Raw genomic sequence first — 15,110 nt, 5'->3', positions numbered from 1 at the left:
GGGAGGGTGGCTGGGATTGCTCCTGTAGACCGCTGGGGGGATGAGGGGCACGCCTCCCGGTGTCATGCTTAGAAGTGGACTTGACGTCTGTCACATGGATTGGTTTAATGCCAATGTACACTGGATCTGGAACTCATCGTACTTACCTGTGCAAGTTGTTTTGAGTTTTCTTTCTCCACTTGTTTTCCCTTTCCCTTTTCATAACAATAAAAATGTGTTTATAAAATAAAAATAAAAAAACTGTGAAGTGAAGGCAGTGCCTAGGAAGCCAGGGTTCTGTAGAGATAGCTGTGGATGAGCAGCCAAGACTTATCTAGCAAACATGCAAAGCCTATGAAATACTGCTACAGTCACACAGCACTTAACACACATGAAAGAACCACACAGTGTTACAAAAATAAAGGTACTTTATTAAGGTAACACAATTACTACAATACTATATAGGCAATACTCCATTAGGAGGCGAATAAACACACTATTATGTGCACTTTAGAATGCAGTGATTAGCATAGAAAGCAATAGCAAATAGTAAAAACAATAATAAATAGTGACGGCCCTAGGGGGAGACAAACCCTATACTGAGTAAGTGGAATCTGAAAGACAGTCCCCCACCCAAGGAAGTGGAATCGGTAGAGGGCAGCTGGAGGAACTAGGATGCCCAAAACTTAAGTACCAGGGTGCCCACCAGCGACCAGGAGAGAAGAGGTAATTATCTGTTTTTTTCCCCAACCCACAGGAGAGCTTTGGAAAAGGTCTGTGCAAGACCCACACGAGACTGGAAGAAACCAAACGGTGTATCCTGGCAGAAGAAGACATGCAAAAGAAGGGGCACAAGTCCAGTTTGAGTTGGAGTGTTCGGCTGTGGCAGGAACCACTTCTGTGGCTGCAGGACCAGGTCGACTATGGATGAAGAAAGTCAAATGCAGCACAGAAGCAGAAGAGGAGTTCCAGAAGGGATGCAAGTGCTGTCCCACTTCGGTGGTCGTGACGCAGTCAGTGGTGCTGGAAAACCACCAACAAGCCTTGCAAATGCAAGATTCAGAGAAGAAGGTTTTGGAAGGCTGAAGAGGATCAGCAAGGCCCAGGTGACTCGACCCAAGGAGGGGAGTCCGAGGTGACCCTCGGCAGGTGGAAGAGTCACAAGAAGAGGAAGCAGCCCCCACAGGCAGCAGGTACAGGAGTCGCTGTGAGGCCCACTCAGCACACCTGAAGAGGAGTCCCACGTTGCTGGAGCAGCAGGTAGGAGACTGTGGTTGGCAGGGAAGAGTGCTAGGGGCCAGAGCTACACGGAGCCTGAAGATCCTGTGGAGGAGGAACAAACAAGCCTTGTTAGCTGCAAGAGTCGCGGTGCACAGGGGTACTGCCCTGCAAGGAGAGGCAATGGCTTACAGTCTCCCAAGTTAGAAAGTTAGTAGAGAGGACCAAGGGGACCACTCCAGACCACCACCTGTGATGCAGGATCCACGCAGTTCCAGAGGAGAGAGGATCCGCGCAGCTGGTCGTTGTTCAAGTTGGTGCCTGCGGGTGCAGGGGTGTGACTCCTTCATTTCAAGGAAGATTCCTTCTTACTTCTTGTGCAGGCTGAAGACTTGTCAATCTCAGAGGGTGCACAGCCAGGAAAATGTTGCAGTTGCAGGAAGGAACCGGAGAAACAATGTTGCAGGGCAGAGTCGTCGCTGGAGTTGCAGACTGTCGGTTCCTGGAGGGTCCAGTTGCAGTCCCGGTGGCCAAAAGATGAAGTAAATGATGCAGAGGAGTCCTGCTGGAATCATGCATGTCGAATCTGAAGACCCACCCATGAGGGAGACCCTAAATAGCCCAGGAAGAGGGATTGGTCACCTAGCAGCGGGACCACCGACCAGGAGGGGGTGTGACATCACCTGCCTGACCTGGTCACTTAGATGCTCCCAGGGGCCTCTGCCCACCTCTGCCCACCTTGGATTCAAGATGGCAGAATCAAGTGGCCACCTGGAGGAGCTCCGGGCACCACCCCTGGGGTGGTGATGGTCAGTGGTCACTCCCCTTTCCTTTGTCCGATTTCGTGCCAGAGCAGAGAGTCCCTGGACTGGTGCAAACAGGTTTATGCAATGAGGGCACCAAATGTGCCCTTCAAAGCATACTGGTGGCTTGGGAGGCTACCCCCCCAAGCCATGTTACACCTATTTCCAAAGGGAAAGGGTGTTGCCTCCCTCTCCCAAAGGAAACCAGTCTGAGGGATGGCAGCAGCGCGGGCTGCCCGGCAACCCCAGAAGACTGGTAGGAGCAATGCTGGGTGGTCCTCTCAGGAGACCCCAGAGTGCATGGAATCATATAACCAATACTGGCAACAGTATTGGGGTTTGATTCTGACATGTTTGATACCAAATATGCCCTGGTTCAGAGCTACCATTATGTAGCTGGACACAGGTGTGCATGTGTGCAGTACACGGGTAAAATGGCTTCCCCTCACTTACAAAGTCCAGGGAAATGGAGCTGGAGTTTGTAGGGGCACATCTGCTCATGCAGGGGTGCCCTCACTCACAGGTAGCTGAACCCTGCCCTCTGGGCTAGGAGGGCCGGCCATAGGGGTGACTTACAGTGACCTGGTGCAATGACCTGTATTGAAAGGGTGCATGCACCTTTTCACGCAGGCTGCAATGGCAGGCCTGCAGACACATTTTGCATGGGCTCCCATGGGTGGCACTGCTGCAACCCATGGGGAATCCCTGGTGAGCCAATGCCCTGGGTACCTAAGTACCATATACTAGGGACTTATATTGGGGCACCAGTATGGCAATTGTGGGGTGTGCTAAGTCCGACCTGAGTACCAAATTTAGAGGGTGAGAGCACAGTCACTGGGGTCCTGGTTAGCAGGATCCCAGTGAACACAGTCATAAACACACTGACAAGAGGCAAAAAGTGTGAGTAGCCATACCAAAAAGAGGGTACTTTCCTACAGTGATGCATAAAACAAAGCCATTGGCAACAGTCAAGTATTCTTTATTCAATCATTAAAAACAATCATAAAAGAGCAATAATACATTAAAACAATAATTCGTATTAAAATGCAATCAATAATGTCAGATCAAATGCAATTTAAAAACCTCATTAAAAAATGACAATAAAAACTCTACCTCCTTAATGGCAAAACAACATCAAAAAAGCAAACTATTTCAGACTCGAACAGCAGACTTGAGAAAAGTTCCAACACTTTGACAAACATCAGCTGTAGGAAGCATTCGTAAATAGAGCAGGGTGGGCCTGCTTTTTGTGAAACCCTTGCTTCCTTAAAAGAGGAAGAAGATCTCTTGGAGATGCAAACAGAATTGTTTTTTAAAAACTAAAAATGGAGAAGGGTCTGTGTTGAGTCCCCGTCATACGGGCACAAATTGATGCCTGGCTAAATTGACCCAGATATCTCAACTGACACCCAATGGTCCCAAGTCTAAACCTGGACAGTAAAGAACACTCCCAAGTATGGCTAACATATAACATGTTGGTAAACAGGTCAGGTCTACCAAGGCTAGTCAGGTATGATTATACATAATGAACCCAGGGAATTTGTGGCCACGATTGCATTAGACAAGCATTCATGATGTCCTTGTTCAGCCTAGACAGCCATAACAATAATGGGGTATCCTCCATAAAACAAACATAGTTCTTTGCAAGCCGCTAAACTGGAACTGCTCGGAGGAGGCCCAAGATGCAGCGAGAGATGTGATTTTCCTCCACCTGCAGAGAGCTGATCTCAGGGTAACCCCAAATTCCATCCGAAAGGGTCAAGGTTGGGAGGCACTTATGTTTATACATTTAGAGAAGAGGAGCTATTGGTTTCCTACCGAGGTTAGTCGCCAAAGAAAAGAGTGAAACCAAAGCACCAGTAAAATATTGTTTCCTTGCAAGTGAACAAGGGTCGCAGGTACAATCTGAATCAAAGGTAATCCCTCAGTAATAAAAACAGGAGACCTTATTGATTCTTTTCCAAATAATTATATAGGAACCGGACTTTAAAGTTTTAGGGCTGCAAGTGAACTTTATTTGGTCTAAAATGTGACCATAAAAGCACAAGAGTCATAAAACAATTATTACTAAGTACATGAGTGGATTAAAAAGTGCCCTTTCTAATTCATAAAGCATATTTCCTCCTTAGTTTCAGAGTCTGAGTAATAAAGTTCAAGACTGCAAAACAGATTTCCGGCAACTCTAGGCGTTATAAAATCATTAGATCTTCTTGATGTGCTATAACATGCTTACGACTAAAAATAGGGCATAAAAACCACGATCTAAAAACGTATTACAGAGGGCAAAACACCATAAGGTGCTTGGTTGACTGCTTTGAAACTCCATCACACGGGCAACAGGGTGGTGAAGCAAACCAGGACCCCACAACAGGAAAAGCCCCTATGAAACGAATCGTATTAGTTCTGAGCGACGTTAAATAGGACCTGTGTACTGTGCCCTTTTTCTGCATTAAATAAAGGTTAATACTATTACATGTGGACAGCAGTATATACAGTTGTACTGAAACCATAAAAAGAGCTTTTGCAAGTCTCAGCCTTTCTCTATAGGCAAGATACTTTTCCATAACCTGAGCCTTGGTGCGCCAGCTGATCCTGTCTGGGGTCTCAAAAAGGCAGCTCAGATCTAGGTCCCGAAGAGTACTTTTTATATAATTAATCCAAGGGATGACTGATCGGTTACTTAATTTACGGCAGTCCTCCAGGATCCTTTGGGTAAAAATCAGCTCTGGGGTGGACCAGATTTGAACCCATACCAAGATGGGTACCAATCCCACGGTATCATCTAAAAATCATACCCCCAGTTCATAGTGAGAAATTAAACTCGAAGTAGATTTATGAAGACCTAAAAGTCTATTTAAAAACCTATTCTCTGCAACCTGGAGACAATTTGCTGACGTATATCCCCATACACCAGCCATATATGTGCCCACAGAGAGGCATATGGTTTTACATGGCACAGTCAGTTATTTTGGGGGCTTATGACCCAGCTTGTTTGTGAATCTAAAAAGTGTTTCACACCCAGCCTCCATCAATTGAGTCCTCTGTGAAATTAATGGGTCCCAACCCAAGTTTGCATTAAATGAAATGCCCAAATAACTAAAATCCATACTCTTGTTTATCGCAGAATCACCAATAAAAAACTTCTTAGAGCGAATATTCTTTGGGCCACAAGTTAAAATATATGATTTATCGTTGATGACTTTAAGCTTCAGCCCCTGTATAAAGCTATAAAACCCATCTAAGAGTACTTGCAAACCGTTTACTGTACGAGCTAAAAGGACAGCGTTGTGCGTGTACAACAGTAGACGGATGAATGGCAAACCTATTTTGGGCACATCTGGGGTACAGGTGCATAAAAATTAATCCAGAGCATTAATATTGAATAAGAATAAAAAGGGGCCAAAATGCAATCCTGTCGCACACCACAGGTGACTGGAATGGGGGCCGTCAGGTAAGCGCACACTCATGTAGTTTGCTTGATGGAGACTTTTCAGAACGTCCATTAGAGGAGGATCAACTCCTGAAAGGGCCATAATATCCCAAAGTTTCTCTCTGTCCACTAAATCAAAAGCACAAGAGAGGTCCAAGTGTATGGCACCTCTCCTGGCCTTGACATATTCACCTAGGATCAGGAAAATATTTAATGCCTGTTCCCTAGTATCCCGATCTGGTAGAAACCCGTATTGCACATCAAAGAAAAACAAGTTTTCTACTGCCAAGGCTTCTAGTCTCCCCAGGAAAACAATTTTTTTTACAGATGAGTCGAGCAAGGAAATGAGGGCTAGTTCAAGCATAGATTTTTGTCTCCTTTTTTATATATGAGGACTGTAACCGACTGTCTCCATGACTCCAGTGGCCCCCTGATTAACAGGACCCTAAAGACATTGGTAATAAAAGGGGCCCAGAGATCCAAATTATGATTAAAATTTCCCCCGACACCCCATCAGGGCCTGACGCCTTTCCTGTCATGGAACGCAAAATAGCTAGCCGAACTTCACCTACTGAGATAGGCTTACTAAATTCTACTAAGGCCAACAACGGAACAGCAGAAGCTGCTGAAAATGCTGGCACATTTTCAGCGGAAACCCATTCCTGCCCCATTATACGGCAGTCTATCCCTGAAGGGGACTTTTAATTTTTTTAAAAAAAGGGCCTTTTTACAATTTCCCAGAAAGCCCTATTATCCTTCAGGGATGCGGCGTATTCCAATTCGTCCCAGGCATTGGCTCTGATTTCTGCTTTTCTTTTTCCAATGGCTGCTTTATAATTTCTTCTTGCTACTCACTGCAACTGGATCATGTAGGATAAATATTAGCAATGTTTTTTAAAACTTTAAGGGTGTTTGTACACTCGAATTAAATCAAGCATGGACTGGACACTCCATCCGAGGCTTTTCTATCAATAACAAATCTGAAATTGATTTACAAATCTTAGTGAAGTTGTGACAAATACTAGCTGGATCAAGGTCGTCTGTAAGACAATTATAAGTCTCTTCAAGATGGTTACTAACCACTTTAGAAAGGAGTTTATTGGGATCAACCTGTTGCCACTTCCTATGTATCCCTTTATTAGAAGTAAAAGTTAAAGACAGACGTCTTCAGGGGATGGGAGGAGCTATGTGGGCAAAAGTTAGAGTAATAGTCATAGGTTAATGGTCACTCCACAGAGATTGGGGGACTTTGTAATTTTCCAACAGAAGAGCAAAATCCTCAGTCAATAAAATGTGATCTATGGCACTTCCTTTTCCCCTCCCTACGAATGTTGGACTATGCAGAGTTTTATCGGGCCCCAAATCAGGTGCAAAGGACAAACTAATAACCAATAATACTGTTGCTAGTGCTTTTCCATAATCCGTGGGGAGAAAATGACCAACAGGATCGCCCGGCCCATTTGTAATTCCATATGTGGAGATCGCCCTAAAACAACATTTTGTGATATTAAAATCGCCCACCCACAGGAGGGAAGCACCATTAGGCTCTTGATCCATAAATTCTGAGAGTGAGCTCAAGGTCCTCAATGATCCCCACAGGTTTTGCGACACATACAAATTATAATAGAAGTTAACAAGAATTATGTGAAACACATAGGGATAAGATAAATTCAAAAGTTTGTAATAAGGGTTCGTAAACACTTCCTTGACTGTAAGATTCCCTACCACAGTAGAGACAAGGATTAAAAATGTCCCCTGCCAGCTGAAAAGAGAATGGCAGGGGAACAGAAGGACCTGAACCCATTAATAGATGAACAATCGCACACCCAAGTTTCTTGGAAACAAATAATGTCAAAGCCTCAATGAATCACAGCCATTCCTGGTTATTCAGTTTAAGTCGAAGCCCTGCCACATTCCAAGAAAGGAGCTGTATACCCTTTAGGCGCTGTGGGTGGGAGCAAACATTGATGGCTAAAGAGTCCTCCTGGTTCAGCAACAATTCCTTTGAGCTAGACATTGGTGCTGGTGTGCATCATCATTGCTGAGGCTCCACGTGCTCTCTATTGAGAGCCGGTTCCTATCAAAGTGTGTATTATTACCCTGTTTATTAGGGAGACAAGGTCTCCGGCCTGAAACACTTTTGGGGGCCAACTCAAACAAATCCATCTCCTCAGTAGCAGGAGACACAGAGACCTGGTTAGACCACCCAATAACTGCTGGGGCATAAACCTTTTGTTTGCTTGATCGCATAATTGTCAGCCCCTATGAACTTAAATGGTCTATTAGGTAGAAACCCGTAGCACCTGGAATCTATTTTGAAACAGAATCTTAAAGGGAGCCCCATAAGGCGAGGGAGGGGGGGTTTGTTCCATGGCTAGCCCTTGCCTTCACCCCTATGGGCGCACACAAATGATAAGAAGAGACTAATGAAAAAACACACACCCGGTCGGGATCTCCCTTACTCCAGCACCTGTAACCAGAGTTTATTAATCAATGGGCCAGCTCTGGGTACCTACAGTTTACAACAATGCATTCTTTTATGCAACTTTGACAGAAGGCCCCACCCAGCCAACTCTCCTCACCATAAGAATACGGATGGCAAAAATCAGTGTTTTTTTGACAGCCAATGACACACTTTGTTTTAAGGGCTGTATAGTTTTCAACAGCGTGCGATTGCAGTGAAGGAAACCTCACCAAAACAACCACATAGGGAGAACAATACAGAGACAGATGTAGATGCTCTTGGACACACAAGGTACTTTGCTGTGCTGGGGGGCTTTCACAGGGAGGGCTGTAAGAGCAGGGAGCCTTTCCTTAGTTTCAAAGTTCTGGGCTCAGGTGCTTGGCTCTTGGATAAGACTGCAACAGGATTATCCTCTGGAGCAGTACCTGAGCCGTTTCCCTAATGAGGCTCTGCACTTGTTTTTTCGGTCCCTTGTGAAATTCACATTACAAGAATTACTTGCTGGCACATAAGAAGGCAACGGAGCTGACACCTGAGGTGGGCACAGGAACTGGAAGAACGGGTTCGGGCATGTGCTTGGAGACTAAATCCTGGATAACCCCTTCCAGGACCCTTAGTCTTTCCAAAATAGGAGCAATAGCAGAGGCAAATGTCGACTTCACTATGTCCACCAAGTCTTCCCAAAAAACGTTAAGCTCCCCTGAACACAAATCACTGGTCGCAGCAGGTGCAGGGACTGCTTGAGTAAGGGAGTCCATATTACAGCGTAACGATTTGGGGTCCAGGTGTTTTGCATTAGTTGAACCCTTGCCAGATTTCGATTTCCTTTTCTTTGCCAGAATCTCACACAAGCTGCTATTGAGGCCTGGATCAGGCACAGCTCGTAAAGAATCTAATACAGACTCTTCTTCCACTGCCCCCAGTAGCACAGAAATATGAGCCTCGGGCCCGGCGTATTTATGATGACTCTCGGGACTGCAGCGCTATCATCAGATGGTGAGGAAACAGACCGGGTATTAACATGATTAGTATTGCGCACCAAATCGAGACAATCTCCATTCCGCAAATTCAATGTTTTGGATACTATGCTGACAGGCCAGACCAAAAATGTGTCCAAAGTAGTGCTGGCATTTGCGCAGGTCACCGTGGGATTCTTCCCTGCTGCCAGCCTACGTTTGCCCATAGTTGCAGTCTGTAACTGCAGAGGATAATAATGATGAAAAAAACGACCACTTACTGTGCAATGATGCTCGTCGGAAAATTCCAGGTACGGTGCCCAGCCCGGCATCTCCCGCCACGGGCTACCAGGCATGCCTTTAGCCGTTGAGACAGACACTCCTTGCAGGTAGGGTTGCCGGGGGACGTTGTCCCACCTCAGCGTGATATTGCAGCAATGCAGGCGGAGGCCAAGGAACCAACAAAGTATCCACGCCGCAGGCTGGTAGGCACACTTTTAGCGCTTTGAGAGAGCTTCTCCTTGGGGGCAGGGATACTAGGGAACATAGTCCCACCCCAGAGCAACGGTGTAGCAATGCAGGAGGAGACCAAAGAACCAACAAAGTATCCGCAGACAGGAGGACAGTCACAGGCCTAGAATTGATCACTGGCATATCCTGCCCCTGACCGCCATGGCCCCCTCCACCCTGTTACTATATAGCAGGAATACAGTTGGTGCTCAGTGCACCCCTGACGAGCCCCCCAAGCCAGCCCAAAGGAATTTGTGCTTTCTCCATTACATCGAAAGTGTATAGATAGCGTAAGGTTGGAGTGATGAGCACAGAGAAAATTCATTAGGCCAGAATCCATTCCCGGGTTCTCCAAAATCCCCCAAAATTTAGAATGGACTCAAACGCACATATTACATCCATAAACCCCGTGTAAAAAGTACTAAGCTTGGCCACTGTGTACTTGGAAATCAGGAAGTAAAGATTGAAACACTGTTTAATAGTTTCCAGCTCTTTCCTGAACCCAGATTGTGCATCAGAGGTAATAATATGCTCGAATATCCAACACTGAAGCCTCTCAAGAACAGTTCTGCCCTCTATTTTGACAGTTTAGTCCAGAAGAGAACTTGGGCAGTAACAAAATGGATCTCCGTTGTTACCCTTTTTAAATACCGGTATGATAGTTGCAGACCTCTATGACCAAAGTATCTCTTGAGATACATTAGACATTTATTGCATTGGTGATAAGGGGTGCCCAAAACTCAATAATGCCTTAATATAAATCTAAGAGAACACCGTCTTGTACCCGGCGTCTTATTACTTGGACACTTTAGAATGGCAGCTGATACCTCTGTGATGTCTGAGACAATATAGAGAAGATAAAACGGTGAAGGTTCGCCAAAAACACCAACACTATCGGGGGAAGGAAATAGATTACTTCAAAATGGATAATCCACTCCTCAGGGCCAATATTCTGAGCCAAATCCTTAATGGGAACTTTAGTTAACTTCTTACAGTTAATCGTTTTCGAAAAGGTGGAAGCGTCTTTACGCCTACATGAGAACACTAACTCATCTCAATTCTAAATACGTAAATCTGCTTTACGTTTGTTTAAAGCCTTTTAATAATTTTCCCTGCACTGTGTTACCTCTTCCCTGTTGCTGGTCTACATTTAAGAGTTGTCCACAGGGTCGCTTTGGCGAATTAACATACAGAATTAAACCACCCAAGAGACGTATCAGCAATATTCCTTGTAGGTTTCAATAGCAAAGCCCAAAAACAAGAACCCAGGGAAGCAAAAGCACTAATTAAGTCGGAGGAAATCGTGTTTTCCGACAAACACAGATTCACAATATGCACGTTATATTTGAGAATACATTTCATAAGGTTCCCCAGTTTGCATTTTTCCAAACAAGTCCATGGCCAACCCCTTCTCCGAACCACCTCCCCCCCAACCCACCTCTGGGGTCATAGCACACATAATGTGCTGGGATGATGAATGTAACCACAAGGAAGTTATGATCACTACACAATTGGGGTTTAACAATGGCCTCCTGAATATTGAGAGGCAGTAAGCTACACTATGTCCTACATGTATATTATCGAGCTCCCTTAGATGTTATCTGCACCACTATTTTGCCCTGACTAATTAACAAGACTGCCTATATACTTCAAGGATTGTGTTGTTAAGAAGTGTAGGAACATATCAGCTACAGCAGATGTCTATGATGGTAAAGATTATTTTTAAAAAGGCTACAAAAATAGAAGGCTAAGAAGATACCTTACTGTAAGGAAATGCCTTCCTTGGCATGGTTGCCCACTAACTTTTTGCTGATACCAGTTATGATTGAAAGTGTGCTGGGATCCTGCTAACCAGGCCCCAGCACCAGTGTTCTTTCCCTAAACTGTACCTTTGTTCCCACAATTCGCAGATAAGTCCCTTGTAAATGGTACCCCTGGTACCAAGGGCCCTGTAGCCAGGGAAGATCTCTAAGGGCTGCATCATGTATTATGCCACCAAGGGGACCCCTCACTCGGCACATGCACACTGCCTCACAGGCTTGTGTGTGCTGATGGGGAGAAAATGACTAAGTTGACATGGCACTCCCCTCAGGGTGCCATACCCATCATCCCACTGCCTGTGGCATAGGTAAGTCACCCCCTAGCAGGCCTTACAGCCCTAAGGCAGGGTGCACTATACCACAGCTAAGGGCATAGCTGCATGAGCAATATGCCCCTACAGTGTCTAAGCCAAAACTTAGACATTTTAAGTGCAGGGTAGCCATAAAGAGTATATGGTCTGGGAGTCTGTCAATTAACGAACTCCACAGTTCCATAATGGCTACACTGAAATCTGGGAAGTTTGATATCAAACTTCTCAGCACAATAAATCCACACTGATGCCAGTGTGGGATGTATTGAAAAATGCACACAGAGGGTATTTTAGAGATGTCCCCTGCATGCCAGTCTGACTCCTAGTGTTAGGCTGACCAGTTCCTGCCAGCCTGCCACAACCAGACGAGTTTCTGGCCACATGGGGTGAGTGCCTTTGTCACTATGTAGCCAGGAACAGAGCCTGCACTGGGTGGAGGTGCTGCTCACCTCCCCCTGCAGGAACTGTAACACCTGGCCTGTGAGCCTCAAAGGCTCATGCCTGTTACAGCGCTCCAGGGCATCCCAGCTAGTGGAGATGCTTGCCCCTCCAGACACATCCCCTCACTTTTGGCAGCAAGTCCGGAGGAGATAATGAGAAAAACAAGGAGGAGTCACCTGTCAGTCAGGACAGCCCCTAAGGTGTCCTGAGCTGAGGTGACCCCTGCCTTAGGAAATCCTCAATCTTGCTTTGGAGGATTTCCCCCAATAGGATTAGGGATGTGCCACTCTCCCCACAGGGAGGAGGCACAAAGAGGGTGTAGCCACCCTCAAGGACAGTAGCCATTGGCTACTGCCCCCCAGACCTAAACACACCCCTAAATTTAGTTTTTAGGGGTGACCCTGAACCCAAAAAATCAGATTCCTGCAACCTACAACAAGAAGGACTGTTGACCTGAAAGCCCCGCAGAGACGACGGAGAAGACAACTGATTTGTCCCCAGCCCTACCGGCCTGTCTCCAGACTCAAAGAACCTGCACAGCAACATATCCAGCGGGACCAGCGACCTCTGAGGACTCAGAGGACTGCCATGCCCCCTGCATGCCAGTCTGACTCCTAGTTTTAGGCTGACCAGTTCCTGCCAGCCTGCCACAACCAGACAAGTTTCTGGCCACATGGGGCGAGTGCCTTTGTCACTCTATAGCCAGGAACAAAACCTGCACTGGGTGGAGGTGCTTCTCACCTTCCCCTGCAGGAGCTGTAACACCTGGCGGTGAGCCTCAAAGGCACATGCCTGTTGTTACAGCACCCCAGGGCATCCCAGCTAGTGGAGATGCCTGCCCCTCCGGACAGAGCCCCCACTTTTGGTGGCAAGTCCGGAAGAGATGATGAGAACAACAAGGAGGAGTCTCCTATCAGTCAGGACAGCCCCTAAGGTGTCCTGAGCTGAGGTGACCCCTGCCTTAGGAAACCCTCAATCTTGCTTTGGAGGATTCCCCCCAATAGGATAAGGGATGTGCCCCCCTACCCACAGGGAGGAGGCACAAAGAGGGTGTAGCCACCCTCACGGACAGTAGCCATTGGCTACTGCCCCCAGACCTAAACCAGGGATGTGGAATTCCTATTGCCCGACGCCCAGGACATATTGTTTGGGGTCAAGGGCAACAAGTTTTTATGTTTATTTTGTCCTTGGGACAAGTAGGCCCATCCCCTGCAGCACAAACCCTTTGGCTGCCAGTTTACAGAGTAGAGGACTGTCTGCTGTTGAGGTGATGTGTGTCCAAAAGTTAATGCTGTTCAAACTTATAATGATGGTTCATTAATGAAAAGTCTTCATTATTAGTGAGCACTGTAAATAAATGTTTTAAGGTCACGCTGCACTACTGACATTGGTTCCAGTAAAAAAAAAAAAAAAAAAAAAAAAAAGTGTACACGTTTGAAAAGTTTAACAATATGAGACTAAATATAATGCTCACAGAATGCTCTCTGATTAGATGCAAATATTTGTAGAAGCTTGTAAGCAAGAGTGATGATTCTTTGCTGTCAAAATAAAATGTTCGGAACAAAATGCAAGTAGGAAAAAAAAGGTTTGCTACTATGAAACTTTAGATGCTATTTCTTGGAAATTACATTTAGTAAAATGTGTTGAGGCATGCTAGTATGTCCAAAAAGTATTCCTAATGGAAAAAACATTTTAACCATTTTCAACAACATTATGGGAAACATGAAAATAAACAAGCACTGCCAAAGTCAACCAATCTGACATTTTTATTTAGAGTCTTTTGGTTTCATCGATGCATGTCTTGTTTTGACACAGCTTTTGTAACACTTTATTGTTGTGGGATCTGCCAGGCCCTTACCATTTTAACAAAAACTGTCAAAAAGAAGAAAAAAAAGGATTTTGGTCTCAAAAAGCACACATTGCTACCAGTGGTGTATCAAAGACCCCGCAGCCGCCCTCCAGGGCACGCCTTCAGCACAGCACCTTCCCTGAGTGAGTCTGGAGTGGGGGTGGGGGCTCCATGTTCTTTGCAGTAGGCCCCTCTAGTTTTGTTGCACCACTGATTACCACTGTAGTTCCTGGCACTGAACAAAACTACTTTGTGCACCCCTGTTCTTCATAGGTGCCTATGTGTTTTGGGCCCTCCTTTGACCTCTGCACCTGACCGGCCCTGTGTCGCTGGTGCTGTGGCTTTGGGGTTGCCTTGAACCACCAATGGTGGGCTGCCTATGCCCAGGACACTGACTGTGTAAGTGCTTTTCTTATCTGAAAAACTAACCAAAACTTACCTCCCTCTGGAACTGTTGATTTTTGCACTGTGTCCACTATTAAAATAGCTTATTTCCATTTTAACCAAAACTGTGTGTACTACTGTTTTAAATCAAAGTTCTATACTTACCTGTGTAAAGTACCTTGCATTTGATGTACCTACCTCAAATTTGAATCTTGTGGTTCTTAAAATAAAGAAAATATATTTTTCTATTTAAAAAAAAAACCTATTGGCCTGGAGTTAAGTCTTTGAGTGTGGGTTCCTCATTTATTGCCTGTGTGTGTACAAAAAATGCTTAACACTACCCTCTGATAAGCCTACTTCTTGACCACACTACCACAAAACTGAGCATTAGTATTAACTAATTTTGCCACTATCAACCTCTAAGGGGAACCCTTGGACTCTGTGCACACTATCTCTCACTTTGAGATAGTATATACAGAGGCAACTTCATACACTGACCATTTAATTTACTATACCTAGTAGCATACTATAGCTAGGCAGCCTGTACACGAAAAAGGGAGAAAAAAAACACTTCCCTTTTTAATGAATCAGAGAGTCTCTAGTAGAGCAAGATACCCAGAACTCTACCCATCTCTGTCTGACTCATAAGCACAGCAATGAGTTCTTCTAATACTTGCAAAAAAGAATTCCACAATCAATAGCAATTTTCTTTGAAAGCAGTCCTTAAAACGGCCTCATTACGATACTGTACTGAGGAAAAGAAACTGCATTATTTTTCCATAACAAATCCCTTCAGTCTTACATGAGTGCTTACATTAATTGCAGACTTCTTTCCCAGTGCAAGACAGAATAAAGCAAATGTGGCCTTCTACACAGAGAAGGCTGGGAGTGGCGTAAGAAATGTGTAGAATCCCTGTTGATTAACACAAATCACAAGAAAACCAC

General features: G+C 45.3%; 1 protein-coding gene across 3 annotated transcripts in view; it reads right to left on the bottom strand.

Annotated features, from left to right (window-relative positions):
• The window catches only part of APTX (aprataxin), a 193,859-nt gene that overhangs the window by 157,358 nt on the left and 21,391 nt on the right, over positions 1-15,110 (bottom strand). The window lies entirely within an intron of this gene.

Source organism: Pleurodeles waltl, chromosome 1_2 (genome assembly GCF_031143425.1).
Source record: "Pleurodeles waltl isolate 20211129_DDA chromosome 1_2, aPleWal1.hap1.20221129, whole genome shotgun sequence".
NCBI classification, from domain to species: domain Eukaryota; kingdom Metazoa; phylum Chordata; class Amphibia; order Caudata; family Salamandridae; genus Pleurodeles; species Pleurodeles waltl.
The sequence above is the reverse complement of the archived record's forward strand: the minus strand, read 5'-3'. Positions and strand labels throughout refer to the sequence as shown.